The sequence below is a fragment of the Hakea prostrata genome, chromosome 7 (assembly GCF_041222555.1).
Source record: "Hakea prostrata isolate BN-2017 chromosome 7, UWA_Hpros_2, whole genome shotgun sequence".
In the NCBI taxonomy this organism is placed as follows: domain Eukaryota; kingdom Viridiplantae; phylum Streptophyta; class Magnoliopsida; order Proteales; family Proteaceae; genus Hakea; species Hakea prostrata.
In genome coordinates this window covers 63793085-63812948 of record NC_142606.1, presented here as the reverse complement: position 1 = coordinate 63812948, position 19864 = coordinate 63793085, and the positions used below count along the sequence as shown (strand labels likewise).

The window sequence follows — 19864 nt, the reverse complement described above, 5'->3', positions numbered from 1 at the left end:
TACCATCGGAGGGACATTTGAGGAGAAGCAATGTGTACCTCACTTGCATTTTTTATTCTTCTCCTCAAGATGAGGTATGCATTGCTTCTCCTCAAATGTTGCTCCGGTGATAATCTTGGGCGTTGATTGGATGTGGTGACGACAGATTACAAGGCATCGTGAGTAACTGTGAGGAGTGAGGTGGTATGGCTTTGAAAATAAGAAGTTCAAATGTTACTATATTTGAGGGTAATATGATCATATTAAAATTATTTAATAGTCCTAAGTAACGGGGTTAACGGTAGAGGGGGTATTTGTAAGATTTTTTATTTTAAAGGGGGTGCGCCTTGCTTCCCATGAAAATGGGAGGGGGCTCATGTAAAAAGCTCTTGAAAATGAACTTCAAACCGTTACCATATTTGAGGGTAATATGGTCATATTAAATTTATTTAACAGTTCTAAGTAACGGGGTTAACAGTGGAAGGGTTATTTGCAAGGTTTTGATTTTATAGGGGTGGGGTTTGTTTTCCATGAAAATGAAGGGGCATGTAAAAAACTCAAATAAAAATTTAAGTTTTAAACTTTGAATTTCCCAGCCGAGGTTGAATGCTGAAGTAGTGCTGAGCTTGTACATATATGTGAGTTAGCTCCATCTTTGTTTTTAAGTATTTCATTTGCAGCTCAAAGCCTCAGACTGATAGAATTCAGAACAGTGGCTGTAGCATTTGCACTTGCACTTGCACTTCTTCATGGCAGCCTCATTCTCTATAGTTCCCAGAAGAAATAAAACCCTAGTTTCCTCTCTTGGACCTCTTTTCCGTTCTTTATCAACTCTTCCGACACCTCTCAAACAGAACCCATCAGGAAACGAAGAATCTCGCTTTCTACTTCACAATTCCCCCCATCCCAAACCCTCGGATCACTCTGCAATCCTCCGTTTCCCAGAAATTCAAATCTCCACACTCCCCAATGGCATCCGTGTTGTAACCCAGGGACATGTAGGAAACGATTACACTGCTACAGTGGGAGTTTGGATCGACACGGGCAGTCGATTTGAAGCTCCAGGAACCAATGGTACTGCTCACTTCCTTGAACATATGGTCTTCAAGGGAACTCGACGGCGCTCCTCAAGTGCTATTCAAATGGAAATTGAGAACATAGGTGGACACTTAAATGCATATACGTCACGGGAGCACACAACTTTTTATGCTAATGTGGTCCGTGATGATGTACCCATTGCCATCGATATCCTTGCTGATATGCTTCAGAATTCCGAGTTTGCTGAACATGCTATGAAAGAGGAACGTGGGGTTATCCTCAGAGAGATGGAAGAGGTATGTGTGTCCGTTTTCCTTCAATTGTTATTTCTCAAAGGATTTGCTTTTCGTTACAGTTAATAGTCATTCAATCTGTTTATAGGTCCAAGCTCTGACTCAAGAAGTAATATTTGACCATCTGCATTGGGCGGCTTTCAGAAGCAACCCATTAGGGAATACAATTTTAGGTCCGCCGGAGAATATACGAACCATCTCAAGAGATGGTTTATTTCAATACATCTCTACCCACTATACTGGGCGTAGAATGGTAACTTTGTCTTGGTTTTCTAAATCAATATTTACACGATTGAAGTAGAAATTTGCAACATCTTTTTTACAGCAAAAACTGAAATATTTTACAACTTAGGTTGTATCTGCAGCTGGTGCCATTAAACATGATGAGATTGTTGATCAAGTCAGTAGATTGTTCAAGCGAATTCCTTATGATCCAATCACTGCACCACAATTGGTTGATAAAAATCCAGCCATATTCACTGGTTCAGAGGTTGGTGATATATTTGTTTTTCCTTCATTGGTCGTAGATTTTTGGAGGAGAGGTGTGGTGGCGGCGGCGGGGACTCTCTCGTTTTTATTCTGTCGTTTGTTGTTTTTTCAAATTTATGGATATATTTGGTTGTCTGCAGGTTCGTGTGGTTAATAATGATATGCCTGTTGCACACTTTGTGATTGCTTTCAAGGGGGCCGGATGGGCTGATCCAAATTCAGTGCCTTTGATGGTGCTACAATGCTTGCTGGGTTCTTGGCACAAGAATATTGGTGCTGGTAATCATTCTGGGTAAGATATCTCCTTGGTCCTTGATAAGCATATAACCCATTAATGTGAAGACAGTCAAGATAATCAGATTCTGTTTTCTTGTCAATTATCAGTTCAGAGTTTATCAGGAAAATTGGCACAAATGAATTGGCTGAGCGTGTGATGGCTTTCAATACCAATTATCATGACACAGGATTATTAGGTATTTATTCCACTGCCAAGGTAAAGACCGATATGCTTATGGTAGGAATTTTTTTTTAATATTTTTATTTACAAAATAAATTATAACAGGAATTATGGAGGTTTCCTTCTAAAGGAACATCTAACAAATTTCCTTTAGCCATTAATCTGACTACTGTTCCATTTTAGAGTGTCAATATTTCAATTATTTCTCAAAATCTTATGTGTAGTATAGTACCCTTTTTCCTCCACTTGTGAGATTTTCTTCTTTTACTATTTGCATGGTGGCACTAAGCTGCGCCAAAAACATTCCTTTTTTCTGCAAGCACTATCAACAAATCAACAACAGGTTGTTGCTCTTTTTGTTACTGCAAGCTGCAACTTCATCGATGATCAACTTTACAAATTATGCTGTCTGCATAAAGATACATTTTGAAGATCACATATTTAAATTGAGGATGTTTGCTGGCCCATTTAGCAAAGTAGACGGGCATCAATGTTATAGACCCGATTTCAATGTTGAAGCCTATCTCATCCACCCTAGTTACCTCCATATGAGGTGAGGAGATCCTTTCTAGAAGTGCAGAACAGCTGTAATATGAGGAAACGGTGAACCTTGCATCATCCAGGCTGATGCAGGAGATGAAACAATTTTGTGAGCATCTGCTGAACAGTTCAAAATTAATCTGAAAAGGACAATTCTGTGGGTGGGTATAGCTGATAATGGACTGATGGAATAATATTGAGATATTTAGGTAGGGTTTAAATTAGGGGTTGTATATCATGAACTTGCCAAAAATCATATCTATTACCCCCTGAAAAAATTTAATTACAAGCCTACCCCTACTGCTTAAGTTGAGGGGTCTAGCGATGATGTCATTACTAATATCGTATCTGAAATACCCATTTTACCCCCCCCCCTCAGTACCTCCAGTAAGATATTTTGGATGATACCCATTTTCTCTTCCTGTGTCTTTTTCCCCAATGGGTAAGGAAGATGCGGAATGTGTAATGTGCTTCTGCAAGATTGAAGAAGGGAGTGACAAAAGGAGGTGAGATGCAAGGTTCTGCTTCATAGGGTCTGCTGGGAGAGAAGTTCTCCTCTAGTTGGTCATCTTGTCAATTACCAACTATGACGCATGCATTGTAAGCTTCCATAGACACATCACGAGCATAAGCAGCGAGCCTCTACTAGTTTCTATTGGGAGAGTCAAATGGCTGTCTGAAGTTGCATTGGCCGTCAGGGAACGCCTTTGTAAGTCTAAAACAAAAGGTAGATTAGGGTTCCATGATTCCTCCTTACATAATCAGGCCTTATTATGTAAAACAACCCATCCTCTTTGATCTGACCTACAGTGCCTCTTTTTGCATGTTATGATATCAGTTTACTATCCAAACTGCAATTTTTCTAATGCTAAGGAGGCAGGATCACACCCGAACTGGGGCTGGCAGAATATTTTGTGGGGGTTGGAGGAGTTGCGTGCAAGCCTTGGCTGGTCTATTTGTGGTGGTTATCAGCCTCAGATGTGGCATTCCAAATGGTTGGCATTGCCCATGGGAATAGAGCTGCCAAGATTGATAATGGCTGATCCTCCTTTGCTCTTGGTTGCAGATTTTATTGATAGTGACCTTATGATCTGGAAGTAGGAATCATTGCTGCAGTATGTTCAGTTGGAAGATGCTGAAAGGATATTACAAATCCCTCTTTGCATGTACCCTAGAGATGACTCTTTGATCTGGGCTGCAGCTAAGAATGGTGTCCTACCATGAAAAGTGTATCGGTGATCGCTGCTGGGGCATGTTTACAGCAAAGACATATACCTGTTCACCCTGCATTTTTGCAGTGTGGAAAAGAGGAAACAGTTGGACATGTTCTTCTGCGGCGTTCTTTCATGCATGCAGTTTTGCATGGCAGCCTTCTTGGTTATTCCCCATCGTCAGGTACCTCTTCGCCGTTGCAACAATTTATAGCAGGATGGTTTGGCTTCTCCAATTTAGGCAAGTCAGAGGTGTGCTGAGTTTGCTCAGATATTTCCTTTACTCAGTGGCACAGTTGGCTTACGAGATGCAACCTCCTATTTAAACACCAGCTAGTTGAGCCCCAAGAGGTGGTTCTTTGTGCTCATCAAGCATTTCTGGAGTTTGCCAAGGTTTCAGATATACTGCATTGTCGGGTATAGCATGGTTACAAGTTTCAGTTGAGGACCACATGGGTGCTAGAAGTGTTACCTCCTGTTGCTTTTGTCGCCATCTCAATGACTGAACGCTATGATGGTAGCCTCCTGCTTACTCATGTTTGCCATTAATTCGCCAACTGGAAGCTTATTGAATGCACAGTTGATACCCACTCATATGGAAGATGTGTCAGCTGGGGAAGCACTGGCGGTCTGTGAAGCAGTATGGTTCTCTATTTATAGAGGGTACATGCTGGTTCCAGAGTAGAGTCTGATAACCTGACAGTGGTTATCTGAATTAAGGTACCGAATATCTTGGTATGAATGCCATTCATATTTTGTAGTTTCAGCCATATTCCAAGGGAAGAAAATAGTTTAGATGACTCCCTGGCTAGGAAGGCTCTATCAGTAACATGTACAACAGATTGGACGTTGTTCCCTCCCTGGTTTTTTCTTGTTTTAACGGCTGGGACTTTGACACATTAATCTTCAATCAATTCGTATTTCAACCTATTGTGTCCAAAACTGATTTGACTGTCTTGTTGCTCTGCTAATCACCTACGACACTAAGAAGTGAGTGTGGGCTGACCTTGGGATGGTCGGGAAGCCGCCTGTGACAATCAAGTCAGTCAAGAACACGACACTACTGAAAAGAAACTTAGTCGTCATAGAGCTTGAGATAATTGGGTTTTCGATACTTGAGTCTTGGCAAGGTTTAGTTTATATAGTGTGACTTGTGTATTGTAGGTTGTTCGATGTCTGGTTTGATGTAGCTCTCCTTTCCTTTATGATCGTCAGATTTAGGGCTTTCCTTTAGGGGTTGTAAAGTCGTGCTTCATTCAAATAGGGAAAGTAGTTCCATAGTCCCCTATCCTTCATTGATCAGAATGCTTTCCCCTAATTGTGGATCTGGTGCTAAGTATCTCGCCATGAGCGGATATGACTCTCAATTTGTTATTTCCACAACGGTCCATCTTTTTCTCCGACTATGTTTTGGCTCCAGTGCATAACACGTTGTCAAATTTTCTGACCACTTGTGGCAGGAATCGCCTGTATTAGGATGTGTACCAAGACCAGGAATTACCTGGTCATAATAAAAGATGTTATAATAGGCACCTAACCACCCCTCTTAATGACAACTTTTGGACTTCTCCCAACCCTAGCAATTCCCGAACAAGAGAGAAAAGAAGCAATATCTTTGAATTGGATTATGTAACTCTTCAAGAGCGGGAAACTTGCTAGCTGTGGACATTCCACCCGCCCAACCACTTGAGAGTCTAAGCAAGTGGAATGAGGACTTCTATAATATCACTTCTTATTACGAACAAGTAATTCCCAGTCTTGGTACTCATATCCCAATATCTTGCCACTATTCCTGAACAACTAGGAGCTGGGCCTTCTTTTCTCACTATTACGGAGACGAAAGAATGGGAAAAGTGGGATTTAATTTAACAACATGACATGCATGGTAGCCAAAATATGGTTAAGAAAAAGATGGATTGATATGGAAAAAAATAGATTGAGAGTCGTATCTGCTTATGGCGAGATATTTGACACTAGATTCTCAGTTAGCGGGAAGCATTGCGATCAATGAGGGATAGGAAACTATGTAACTACTTTCGTATTTGGATGGGCATGACTTTACAACCTCTAGAGAAAAGTACTAGATCCAATCATCATAAAGCAAAGGAGATAGGACATTCGACGACCTACATTACACAAGTCACACTATGTAAACTAAACACTCGCCAAGACTCAAGTATGTGAAACTCAGTGCTCTTAAGTCTCAAGTTCTATGATGACTAAGTTTGGAGCCTTTTAGTAGTGTTGTTTTCTTGACTGACTTGGTCGTCGAAGGCGGTTTCTCCACCATCCCAAGGTCGATCCGCACTCACTTCTTTGATAGGAGGTGTTCGACAAAGCATCAAGGCAGCTAGGTCAGTTTTGGACACAACATGACCTAAGAAAAAAGGAAGGATATGCTAGAGAAAATGGAGTGGAAGAAGGACCTAGGTCTAATTAACTCGGCACACTTTGTTTGGGATTTCTTACTAGAACCAGGTGGGTTGTTAGGTCTTGGAATAGCTATTGTTTGATAGAGTTGTAGTGGAAGAAAAAAGTCTCAAATCTGGGTTAGAACTTAAGAAATTTGGAATGAAGAGAAAAAGTTTGGTTGGTACTTGGAAATGCTTACCCCAAAAAATTTTCTTCTACAATGATCTTTCTTATGCAGTAAATGTTATCATAGAATCAAGTGGCAGGTCCTTTGAATCTTTAAACAACCATATATAGGTCTAGTCTTGGTGCTTTCATAACCTTCTTGAGAATTTTGAGAACCTCCAACTACTGCATTTCTGTTAAGCCTAGGCCGTTAAAGCCATAGGAGAGCCAACAGAGGTAGCAGAACCTCGAGAGGGCCTGAGAGGTATTAGTGTAGGTAGGTGGAGCCTTAGGAGACATCGACACAGGCAGGCTAAGCCCTTAGAAGGACCTTCAAAAGTTGGAGATCTAATGTGATAGATTTTAAGTTTGTTTTGAATATTTTTCAATGGCTAAGAGATCCTGTTAGGCTGTTACATCTATGTTTCTAATTTTAACCTAGAAACAAATATATTTAGGGTTTTTGGGTCAGTTTTTTCTTGTCCTTTCTCAAAATGGATTTGGATGAATTTTGTTTCCCTTCCCAGGCAGCAGCTGGTTGTGGGATGAAGGAGAAAATGGATAAGAAGAAAGTTGCTAGAGGAGCATCTCGCCAGCTGTTTCAGGGGATGGGGACGGTGGGGTTGCAAGGGGTGGAAGAAGAGGAAGAAGAAGCAAGAGGGTAGGATGTCAGCATGGTAGTTAGTTCATTTCAACTAGTATTGGGCACAATATGAGGTCTCGCGAGATCTTGTTCTTTTGAGACCCTTAGACTACATCTAATGTGATACCAAAAAAGTGCAACATCTCAATCGAGATCTCGGTTCAACACAGTCTTTATAAATACCCCATTTAGTCGAAGTGAGTCGACATATCTCACTCCCACATACACGATGCTCCTTCCCCCTTTGCTGGTTTTAGTGTTTTGGCTGAATTTTCCATCAAAAAGTTAAACGGATTTCCACCAAGGTGTCACTAATAAGCTGTTTAGCTCATCTATCACAAAGATCTACTGATTTTGAAGCCAATCTTGAAGCAAGGTGAGTGTTCTTCCCTAACTTCATTTTTGTTAACAACTATGTCTACACTGGTGGACGTGGTATTGGTGCTGGTGTTGTGGAGTAGAAGTTGGAGGGGTTACTTAGTCATTGATTTACTCTTGTACTCTGGTGGTGGTGTTACTTATAAGTACACTGATGTTGTAATGTGAAAATGTGAACAACTGGACATGTTTGATCTACTAATTTGACTTTAAACCTTTATGTGTATATTTGTATTTGTATCAAGTAATGATTGTGAATTTCATGTTTTATAAGTTTTAAGTGTTCGCTTCTTTAGCGCATCGGGTTCGAAATTAGGATCAAGTTGTAATGAGTCAATACACTTGTTTTCCACAAATCTAAGGGCACTAGCATGTTTAGAAGGCTTAAAATAAGCTAAATACCAAATTCCAGCTAAAACTGAGCCCTAATATCAAGGTGTAAAATTTTGGAATTTTCCCCCTACAGACTTTGACCTAAAGTTTTTGGGGTCATTCTAGCTTGGTTTTTGACATCCAGCCTATTTTGAGGCCAGGGGTGTCAGCGGTTCGTTTTAGGGCAGTCTTAGTTCGGGCTAAAAGGTACCAAGCCCACGCTCGGTCCATTTGCAAAATAACGATTTCGGTTTAGTGTGGTTTGGGTTCGGGTTGACTAACGGTCTGGTTTAGGGTTGGGGCGATTTTGAGACCTTACGCCATTGTCAAACTATTATAGTCCATTGCAAAATAACGATTTCAATTTAGTGTGGTTTGGGTTCAGGTTGACAATGGTTTGAACCAACGATTTGGTTTAGTGTTGGGGTGGTTTTGTGACCTTAGTAACTCATTGTCAAACCGTTATAGCCCATTTCGAATTAAAATTCGTATGGGTCTCAAATCTTACCTCTTTGGGCTTAAGGTCCAAACACAAACTTTTTCTTATGAGAATAAAAATTAGCTTTAATAAAAGTGGGTAATACACCCTAGTCCGTGCTATATATAAGCTGTACTAACTTTTCTCAGTCTGTTAAAAGTTGAGTTACTTGTGCAGGGACTGTCTCTACTTGCAGGCAGCCTTATATTGCTAAGTAGCCATCTAAAAACACGAGGATCACATGTAAATTGCAAAGATGGAACTGGGCAATCATGTTTTGCTACCCACTTCTTTTAATTATGTTCATTTTTTTAATTAGTTTAGTTAGCAAATATGATAATGGATAACAAGCTTGATAAACCCTATGGCATACATAGGAATAAAGGCTTTTGTTTATCTCTCTTTTTTATAAGTTTATATGAATCATAATAGATAGAGAATTTAGTACGGTTCGGTGGGCTAAAGAGCCACAAAGGGGTTGGCCCAAAGCAACCCAAGAAAGTTTGATTTGTGACCCCTCAGCCATAGCTAGCCCATTAAGTTTTAGTTTGGGTTGGTTCAGGGCTTCAGGCTATAACGGCCCACTTCGGTTCGGTCTTAACTGTCCGGTCTACAAATTATTTGAGGCCAATAAACACATTGAGATTGTTGTTATTGCCTATAACCTAACCCAAAGTGGTGTTCTTGATCTTCGTTACAATGCAGCAAAAAAGACAACTAAAATTCAATATACAAGTAGTAAAGTACAAGTGTAGTTTTCAGTAGTCAGTAGTACACGGTTAAAATAGTATAATTGTATAACATTAACAGTATATGAATGAATTACAAATTACAAATTGACAGTCCACATCCCACCTATGAATAGCCTAATAATAGCTGCTGTGTCGTGGTGGCTCCATCGTCTCAACCTTGTAGGCCAGCCTCTGTGAACGATGGACATGCTCAACCCATGTCATTGAACCCATATGGTGCTTTGTATAGTCCGACACTGCCCTTTTGTAAGTAATCAACCTCATAAAACAGCCAAGCCATTTTAAAGAAAGTGTCATAATGGTAAGGACTGCGGAGATGAAATTCTGGAAATTCAGGTGAAGTTCTGCCGAAATTTCAAACTTTTTCATTTCGGCCCTAGTTTCGTTTTGGTGGGGACTGAAACATTGAAGTCTCAGCAAAATTTTGCTGAGATTTCGCGAAATTTAAAACATTACCTGATATCCATCAAGATGGGCCCCCGAGTTGGGTTGAGTTGACTAAGGATTTTTACCAGATCTCAACCAAGATCTTGCGAGATCTTGGGAGATCTCAGTTTTGTGAAGGACTCAGATCTCAAACCATGGTATTTTGGTCTTTTCAATTTCAAAATCAATGGTATTAGTTTCTAGGGTTTGTGATTAAATTTTTTCTGGGGTAGTAGATGCAATTTTTGGCTAATGCAGGGGGAATATACATAACTTGCTCTAATACGTTACTTTTAAACTATTAAACTAGGATTATTTGAGGCCCCACCACTTACAATCCCTGGTCATACTTTTAAACTTGTCTTGATTTATGTTTATGATGCTGGTGGAAATGGATGGCTTAGCTGTGTAGATCTAGTTCACTGTCTCCTGGTGTTGATTTGTTGGTCATTGCTGTCATATTATATGCTATGCAATGTAAATATCTAACAGTCCTTGCTTTTAATGATGCAAACAGTCAGAATGCTTGCATGACTTATCAATTGCCATTATGCAAGAATTTGGCAGACTGGCATGCAATGTTTCAGAGGCAGAGGTTGTACGAGCTAAAAATAAGGTATGCAGTAGAGACATCACAGATTAGGAAGTGGTTAAGTTTGGCTGTTTGTACCGGTTATGTCAATTCTTATACAATAATTGCAACTTTCGGTGTTGACAAATAATAATAAATGTTTAAATTTGCATAGGTCTAAGGATTTATGTTAAGTACTGAGTTTCTAATCATTTTAATTTTCCTCAACAGCTTGTCTTGAAATGATTGCTTTGATGGTTAATACTTTTACTGCAGTTGAAATCTTCTCTTTTGCTTCATATTGATGGAACCAGCAAAATTTCTGAAAATAATGGACGTCAGGTAAACTGCAATCTTAACCATGGAGACACTTCCTGTCTTTTATATTAACTCTTTTTTGGGGAGTGAGCATGTGCATAATTACATTGGATAGATTGCTTTTGTCCTGTGAGTACAGATTCTGACATATGGGCGTGTTATGCCGTTACTGTGAGTTATTTGCACGAATTGATGGTGTTGACGCTTCAACAATAAAAGAGATGGCAAAGGAGTTTATAATCAATAAGGCAAGGCAATCACTTCCCCTTACTCTTGGTTTTCTCATCAGCCAAGCCAGTGTTGCTTGCAAAAAATTGTTGTGCCATATGAGGTGTTTGATCTCCATCATAGTTGTCAATGAGTTGCCTAGGTGTCCTGGTAGTTTTCCATTATGTCGGGCAGTCACCTTGTATGCCTGACCTGCCTAGGAGACCACTTTATTGCCATTTTGCTTTTCTTTTTAATCAGTATTATGTATAGATTCTAAATGTAATGTTATTGTTGGCTGATGTACAAAATACTAATGTCAAGGAGTAGGGAAATTTGATATTTTGGTTTTTAAAATTTAAACTTTGAACTGACGAAGATAGTTTTTGGGTTTGATGTGGACCATGTGGTTTAAATGTTTGATGTTAGTGATTGTGTTCGTGTTATGAATCGTATGATAGGATGAACTCAATTATTGATGTGCTTTTTCTAATGAAGATTGAGAAACGTTTCGTACTTGATGGTGGGAATAAGTTATATAACTTTTAGTATAATATTTGGACCAAATATAGTTATATTGAAAGAATTAATACTAGAACACCTTGACCGCTAGGCAATGCCTTGTGTGACTAGCAGCAGCATATAAACGCAAAAGCCAGGAAATTTAAGAATCATAATTTTTTAATGAAACAATAAGCAATAAAAACCTAGCTAATGTGCACTAGCTAAACAAAAATTCAATAGGCAAATGTAGGGTTTGGGAACATTAGCAGAATAATATCATAGGAATTCAAGTTCTTTCATTGTCCCAAAAATGAATAGAAGATCTGCAGGTCCTAAACATGTGGCCAATAACAAGAAGCAAAACAATCAATGGAAATAAATCTTCCAGCACTGTTTTAATAGTTAGGGATAGAAACAGGGGAAGGGGAAACTAATTGAATCCATTTTCCAATGGGGTTGTGGTTGGGAGACAAATAACAGCAGCAAGGGGGAGAGTAGTTGAAGAAAACAGAAGAAGAATAGGGAGAGAAAGAAGCTGCAAACACCTTGGCACCTGAAGAAAGAAATCAAGAGAGAAAGACGAAGAGAAGTTCACAAGAGGAGAGAGAAAGGCCATGCAATTAAGGGGGGGGGGATTCATGATACTATGACAGAAAGACAGCCCTGCATAAGTTATTTATTTATTTATTTTCCTAATTTATCAAGTCTAAATTTAGTCACAGCCTACAACCTTTATAGGTAAATCAAAACAACTAGATCCAATCAGATCTCTGAATTGAAAAAAGAGAGATTTGAGTTCTAATTCATTGTTCAAAATCTGAGAATAAAAATCTGTGTATCTGAATACTAAAATTAAATAACTTAAAAATACTAATAACTAAAAGCAGATGTGAAAATTCTGGCAGCTGTCAAACCATCATTTAATTTCCCTTGCTTCAACCAATTGAGCCAACTGGAGTTGTTTGCTATGTCATTATCTGTCTCTGATACAATTTGACTAGTCGATTCTGGCCTGATATCCTCATCAATTAAGATAGCGACATCTCTGAGCTATGTTTGCAGTTCAAGCCAACTGAATCATTTAACAGGCATTCTCAAGCTCCATTGATTTTTATGTCTAGGTGAGCTCGCCTCCATTAAATATGAAAAATATAATAGTTTAATGTTGGATTAGTGTTAAAACATAGAAGGGCGTACCTAGTTTATGAGGCTCCTGGCACTGTGGGGTGGGGTCTGGAGAGAACCACAATGTGAGCAACCTTACCCCTGCTTTCAGAGAGCTGTTTCCAGATCTAGTGGCAAAGTACAACAATTAGAAATAGTTATAACAAAAACGTATTTGAACACAACCTGGTGGCTTTGATTTTAGAGTTATCAATCCAGTTGGCAGGCTATGCAGTCTGTGTTGGGGATTCCTTGCCTCAATTGTAATCTTTTTATTTAAACCTAGAAGTGATAAATTGAGAAATCTTTGGTCAGAAAGTTTATGCCATGTAGTTCCTTATAATTTTTTTCTTCTTATTTTTCAGGATTTTGTGATTGCTGCAATCGGACCAATTGGTCAGTTGCCGAAATATAACTGGTTCTGCTCTCAGATATAAGTGAATGCCAGAATTGAAATCTTGCATTAGAATGAGTTTGTGAAGCAACTACTGTAAGAGCTAGAACCTTTTTCTAAATTTCACTTGCTAATGTAGTGTAGCTTTAAATTGATGCCAGGTTTATCACAATTATCAAACCTCAAATTGTAGTTTTTACATAAAGATGCATATACCAAACTGACTGTTTGGATGCTTTTACATCCCCTCTATTTACCTTTGGATTAGGCAGCATGGATATCATTTCAATTCAACTAAGTTTTTCCCAACCAATTGATCAGCTATTCACTGATAGTGTAGATTCTTATGGCTACACTATCTCACCTCTCATACGAGATTGAATTGTAGGCATGGAACTAGCAAGACACGTCAGTTGTCTCAGTTTTGTTGAAAATCAAGACAAGATACAGGTGAAGTTAAAAAAAGAAAAAAAGAAAAGAAAAAAAAGTCCTTAGTTTTGAGTCTTTTGACCTAACGCATCCACTAAATTGCATTTTGCGAGTTTCAACATAGATTCCTGTATAAGTTTCATAGAATCCGTTGAAACTGGTGGAAGCTTCTTTGGCAATCTAGTAAAAAACCCAGATGTCTTTTTGCATGCCTAATATCATTTAAATGAATGTTCTTATATTCATAAATAAGCAGCTAACCCTCATCCTCATATTGTATCGAATAAAAAAATAGTTAAAAAGATAAAAATCTTAAAAGTAAAAAGTCTCAACCCCATAGTTCAAGAACAAAAATCTTATATTCAATTGTACATGTAATTTTCAACTTTCTATTGCTGGGTTTTTTTTATTTTTATTTTTATTTATTTATTTTAAAATCAAGTCCAAAAGTTGCATAAATCATAATATATTAAGACATTGTTAAAAATCAATAGTGCTGTAAAATACTCATTTCTTTTACTGTCTAAATCAGTTTTCTCTTCATTCAGATTGATTTTGACTGTATTCATGCACCAAATTAGGTTTGACTGATACAAAACTCCCTCAATATAATTTAGATTGAAGCAATGTTGAATTTGTTGGATAGCTTTCCAAAGCAAATTTAGGAATTGCTTAATATTGATTTAATATTTGGAGAGTAATGTTTTGTTTGCAGTTCTGAGCTGGTGCCAAAATTTTGGCATGGGGTTTTGAAAAGAATCCTGAGAATTTGTTGCCCTTAATATAAATGGATGATGGAACAGGACATAGGATTTCTAGAGTATCATGGTATTAGGACAAAATATTATTGAGTTTTGTATTAAAGCATGGAACAATCAGTCTTTAACCCATGCTATCTTTTAGTTGTTTCTTGTGGAAGGTGATCCCGTGTCTGTAGTGTTGTTAATGTTTTTTTTTTGGTCGAGTTGGTAATGTTCATCATCAAACAACCCTGTTCCTAGCCCCTATCATTTGGGGATTTCTTTACTGATGGTTCTATTTCAACTTACAAAGAGGAATATCCTTCGATCTTTCTTGGCTCATTGACTCTATAGTGTCATCAACAGGTGTGACTGTCCACAGGCTGCATTGATTTTAAAGCACTTGACCAGACCTAACTCACAGCAACCTGAATGTATGGGAGCCAGACTTTGACTTTTGAGCCAGGTAAGAATCATCCCAAAAAATCAACTTCTTGTACAACTGTATCTTGCATTCTTTTTTAAATTTAAAAACTATCCTTTGTATCTTTTGCATGGATGAGTTGCATCATACTTGCCTGGCTTTTCATTTTGCCTATATTAAAGTAGTTTCTTGTTATAGCTGCTCAATCTTGTATATGGCTTGGATTTTCTGTTTGTGAGCAGGCCTAGATCAAGCTTGACACATTGGGTTGGATACTTGGATGCTGGATGGCTAGTAATCCAGGTGGAGGCAGTCCTTTTTAACTTCATGATCCATGTTCTTCTATACTCGACAACCACCAGATTTGTCATTTTCACTTGGTATATCAGTGCCTAAGCTGTGAATTTTCAGAAGTATTCAAGATGAAATTTCCTCTTAATGAATAAGATACTTCAATTCGTACCAAATTCGAGTTGGCGTATACATTTCTCTACCTCTCTGTTTCAGGTTTCACAAGAGGTTAGAGTTCATCTCTGCGTTATTTGCCAAAATGGAATCATCTTGATGGAATTAAAGAGTGCTACCCTTTTTTATGCATTAGTTTCACAATTTAATCTTAACCCCAAAGGAGTAGTCGAGTTCGCAAGGGACCATTGCCCCAGGAAGGGTCAGGTCCTTAAGTTCAACTCCTCGTGCCTTTGTGGCCACTTGAAAGAGGGTGTTGTGGGGCTGGTCAAGCTGAAGGCTCGGATACCCATTGTTAGGGCTCTCTCTCTCTCACACACACACACACACAAGTCTCACAAAGTGAAGGTCCTTTATTTAAGTCATTTGAATTACACATTTCCCTTCAAATACGCTTGTCAAGTGTATTTGTCTCACAAGGTGAAACTCTTTTATTTAATTTTGTGAATCACCTTTGCAAACTCCTGCGTAAGATAGTGTTCTTTTCTTGTGTCTTTTGTATCGGAACAAGGTAATAGAGGAAGAAGAGGGAGGATATGCCTCTAGAAATCTTCCCGGTTCAGTTGAACACAATTGACGTCCACGTTACTGAGTTTTCCACTGTTATCTTCATTGGATGATGTCCCCATATAAGGAAGGATGAGACTTCCGATCAAGGTTTAAAGTATCAGTATCGAGTATTGTATCGGTCATGTGATTTAAGAAACGTATCGTTCTGTATCGAGTATTGTATCGTACTATCTAATGTATTTTAGTGCAACTCAATAGAGAGACATATGGGCCGCGGGCAAGGCCGCGGCAGGGCAGTCCTCTATCATGGGAACAGATTGAATTTTGTCAATTCCCATATGACCCCATTCCAAGAATTCTGAGATGAAGACGCAACGATGCAGCTTTCGTGATTTCTTGGTATAACGCATGCTCCAGTACTTCAACATATTGTTAAGAAGCTGAGGGTCCATGATCTACAAAAAGGAGTTGTTGACAAAAGACCGCATGCTAGCCTCATGGGTGCAGTTTACGTATCCTCTAGGGCTCGGATGAAGACACCATGAATCTTAATTTGAACAGTCAATAGAGATATTATTGTTTATATGATGAACAAAATAGGTGGGCAATACAAACTCCAAAAGAAGAGTTCGGGAAAACTGTTCCAGATGTGGGATTCCCTCTTTTTCTGAATCGGTGGATTGAAAAAGAGAGCTGGAAAATATTTGCCTTCAGTAAGTCTCGCCCATAGGGAGTGAGGTTTCAAAAGTAAGGATTTTTAATCGCGCAGCTGCCTGCTTTTTTAAGAAGATTACGGCTTTGTTGTAGGCTGCAGCTGTTCTGGATGCTGAACCTTCTGCCTAATGGGTAAATAAACAGGCTTTGTCCCAACATATCAGGGAGGGATTCGAGGATTTTTCTAAATTGGCATTCCAGAACCGGCATGTAATAGAGTCAAACTTTTTACATACTTTGATTGGTAAATCAAAACATGGTTGTACATATCAAATGTTGGAATAGAGGCGACGATAAATTTAGAAAAAAAAATCCTCCATTGTGCACAACTGGTGCACTTTTATTCCAAACAGAAAACTGTGATTAAAGGTTCAATTTTGAATTAAAATATTTTTTCTGAACTGGGAGATTCTATTAGAATAAAAAATTATACAAAATACAAGAGATGACTACAACTGATAATATCACCTTCCCTTTGCGTTTTCCGTCTCCAAAGCAAGAAAAGCATCAGGGCTGCTACAATCAAGTTCAAATTCCCCTATAGGGGCCATGAAATAGCGCCAGAATTTAACTCCCTCAGTCGATGACCAAAAGTGCACTGATCAAACTCTCCAAACAACTCCCTGATGTCAGCAATAAGATTAATGACATATCACGGTGGATCCCAACCTCCAGCTATCATAGACACAGCAGCAAGGGAATCAGAGAAGACCTGAATTCACTTATATCCCTTACTCTTTGCAATCATGACACCATGCTTCACAGCAAGAAGCTCTAAGCTAAGGATATTATCCTCATCCACTCTGCCAGCAAGGGCAAAAATTGGGTTGCCATGTTCGTTCCTCCCCAAAGCACTGTATCCACCACGTTGCGACATCACAGAGCCATCACAGTGAATAGAAATCCACCCATCCGGAGGTCTCTCCCACCCAAATCTACTGAAAACCTAAAGTTGGAACGGAAACTTGAGATGCCAACGATGAAAAAATTTTTGATTAACATTGTCATGGGGCACCGGTTTCTCCAAGTTGGAGAACCTCCCTCGAACATCTATAAGAACCTGTTGGGTGACATTTTCCACCATGCGATGGTTGCAGCCAGCAAGGTGGTTACACCTCTCAACCCAAATACGATAAAAACTAAGGAGAAGCTGAACTTCTTTACGGCTGCCATAACCGAGTCACCTTGAAAGTGAGATTGCGCCAAAACGACTTCCTTATCCCAAGTGCTCTCCACGTCAAGCATGTACCCATTTAGAGAGAGAATTTCCTCCATACTCTAATTGAAAATGAGCAATGAAAAAAAGAGAGATGATTATGTGATTCCTCACTGTCTCCACATAAAAGGCAGTTGCTATCAATCCCATCCACCCATTTAGTCAATCTCATCTTCGTTGGCAACCTCTTATGGATAGCAACCCAAAGGATAAAGGGAAACATGTTTTGCTGAAATGGATGCCAAACCAGCCGCCACCACTGAACCTCTTCATTGGGACTACAAACTAAACTCATAGCCGTCTTGACAGAGTAGCAACCTGAAGAAGCCAATTTCCAGATAGGGGTACCCAGTTGCAAGTGATGATAAAGCTTAGTGTCAATAACTTCGCTCCATCTAGCTTGAATTTCGGAATCACGAGTGGGATTGTACCATTCAACGCCCTCCCTTAGCAAAATATTCACCTTACTGTGATGTTGTCTTCCCAAAGCTTCAGCATGAAGGATGCCATGGTGCTTGAGGGGGCCCAAAGGTAACCAAGGGTCTTGCCATAGGCGAGTACAGGAACCATCCTTTAAGAGATAGAGGAAACCTCTAAAAGCAAGAGGCCGAAGGCTAAGGATAGATTTAAAAGTCTTTGAGCACCTATTTGGCATAGCCATTGACCAAGTAGAGTCCAATTGTAACTAGCGGCACTTGATATACTGAACCCAACAAAAATCTTGATTCGTGGCGAAGCTCCAAATATGCCGAATGAGAGAAGTTGAATTCCAATCCACAAGTCTACGAAGCCCCAAACCACCTTCATTTTTTGGCTTACAAATTTGCTGCCAAGAAACTTTATGAGCACCTCTGTCACCACCACCCCTCCAAAGGAATCTTGCCATTAAACTCTCCATTTGATATAAAATAGATCGAGGGATTTCAAAGACATTTAACCAATAGGCCATTGTACCCATTATAATAGAACCAATAAGAGTGAGTCTCCCTGCAAAGGAAACGACTTGGTTCTTCCATGCAGAGAATTGTCTCTCAAGCTTATTGACTAACTTCGAAAAATCTCGAGAGTTCAAGGCCTTCGATGAGAGCGGAACCCGCAAATATTTGATTGGAAATGTACCAATAGAGAAACCCAAGGACCTATTAAACTCTTCCACAACCTCAGGAATGGGATTATGAAAAAAAATCTGAGATTTTTCTTGATTAATAGACAAGCTTGAATGGGAAGGGAAGGCGTCAAACAAATCCTTCATAACAACAACATTTTTTGATGTTTGAGCCCTAAAAATGAACAAATCATTCGCAAAGCAAACAAAGGATATCTTCGGTCCTTCACAATGAGCATGATAATCAAAATTACCATGAGATGCAGCCTTGGCTAGAGAATCCGTGAAAGTTTGCAGGACAATGTTGAAAAGCATTGGCGACATGGGGCACCCTTGGCACAACCCTCTATTAGCATAAAACCGAGGAGATTGAGCACCATTAATGAATACCATAAAGCTGGGATTGGTAACGCGCCTTGAAACCCAATTTATCAAAGTTGCAGGGAACCGTAATTTGTACAAGGCCATGAACAAATAACTCCATTGCACCGAATCATAAGCCTTCCTCAAATCAATCTTGGTTGCAAAGTCCGAGGGGCCACTGGAGATATGGTAATCATGCAAGACTTCTTGGCAGAGGAGGATATTATCAAAAACTTGTTTACCCTCACTAAAAGCAACTTGATTGACCCCCACCACTTTTGGTAACACCAACTTGAGCTTATTAGCGATGATTTTGGCAATGAATCGGTAGATCATACTACTCATTGTAATAGGCCAAAAATCCCCAAAAGTGTTTTGTACTGACCCCTTTAAGATAAGGGTTAACCTAAAAAGTTTGAGCTCATCCGGCAACCTCAGAGTAGTGAAGAAATCAACAACGGCTTGACAAACTGAATGACCAATAATTTCCCAAGTTTTTTTGAAGAAAGGGGTAGAAAAACCATCTATACCTGATGCGTCCAAAATCTGCTCAGCCCTTGGATCTCCACGTGATGTCCTGCAAAACGAAAGCGTCAGATGTGGCCCGACCGCTGGGGTTGGGAGTCCACCTCCGAAGGCTAAGTCAATTGATGAACTTAATCACAAACGGCTCTGCTAGAAGCACAGAGCTAATGAATGAAGAAACGGGAAAGGTGATCTAGATAGCAGAACGCTGATAGTTTAGGTCTATCAGTATGTATCTGAACCTGAGTCTCAGATAGTATTCTTATTGATCGATTGATCCCCCCTCACCTTGTATGGTAGTGAGGTTTATATAGAGTGTACCTTCGAATCTCCTTCGTTGGATGCACTGGAGCCTTCTTCGGGTAGTCGTTGGATCTCATCAGTTAGATCCGTTGAGCGATAGACTTCTACTAGTTTGTGCTAGTAGAGGACTCCTGAGATAACCGTTAGGTTATGCGATAGTTATCCATTTGATAATGATTATCCGCAGCCGTCAGTTTGAGTCTGCCATCATCAGGGTGATTACCCTAATCCATAAGTAAGATTAGGGCACGCTTGCAGCTGAATAAGCTTTCTTCTTCA

The 19864-nt window shown here is 39.3% G+C and overlaps 1 pseudogene across 1 annotated transcript; it reads left to right on the top strand.

Annotated features, from left to right (window-relative positions):
- The first annotated feature begins 545 nt into the window (after positions 1 to 545).
- On the top strand, positions 546 to 15565 carry LOC149011670 (putative mitochondrial-processing peptidase subunit beta, mitochondrial; annotated as a pseudogene). Its single transcript, XR_016174420.1, has 11 exons — positions 546 to 1313; positions 1399 to 1563; positions 1663 to 1800; positions 1940 to 2091; positions 2184 to 2292; positions 10151 to 10249; positions 10481 to 10546; positions 10662 to 10770; positions 12763 to 12887; positions 14327 to 14426; positions 14627 to 15565. The product of XR_016174420.1 is annotated as a putative mitochondrial-processing peptidase subunit beta, mitochondrial (transcript).
- The last annotated feature ends 4299 nt before the right edge of the window (positions 15566 to 19864 follow it).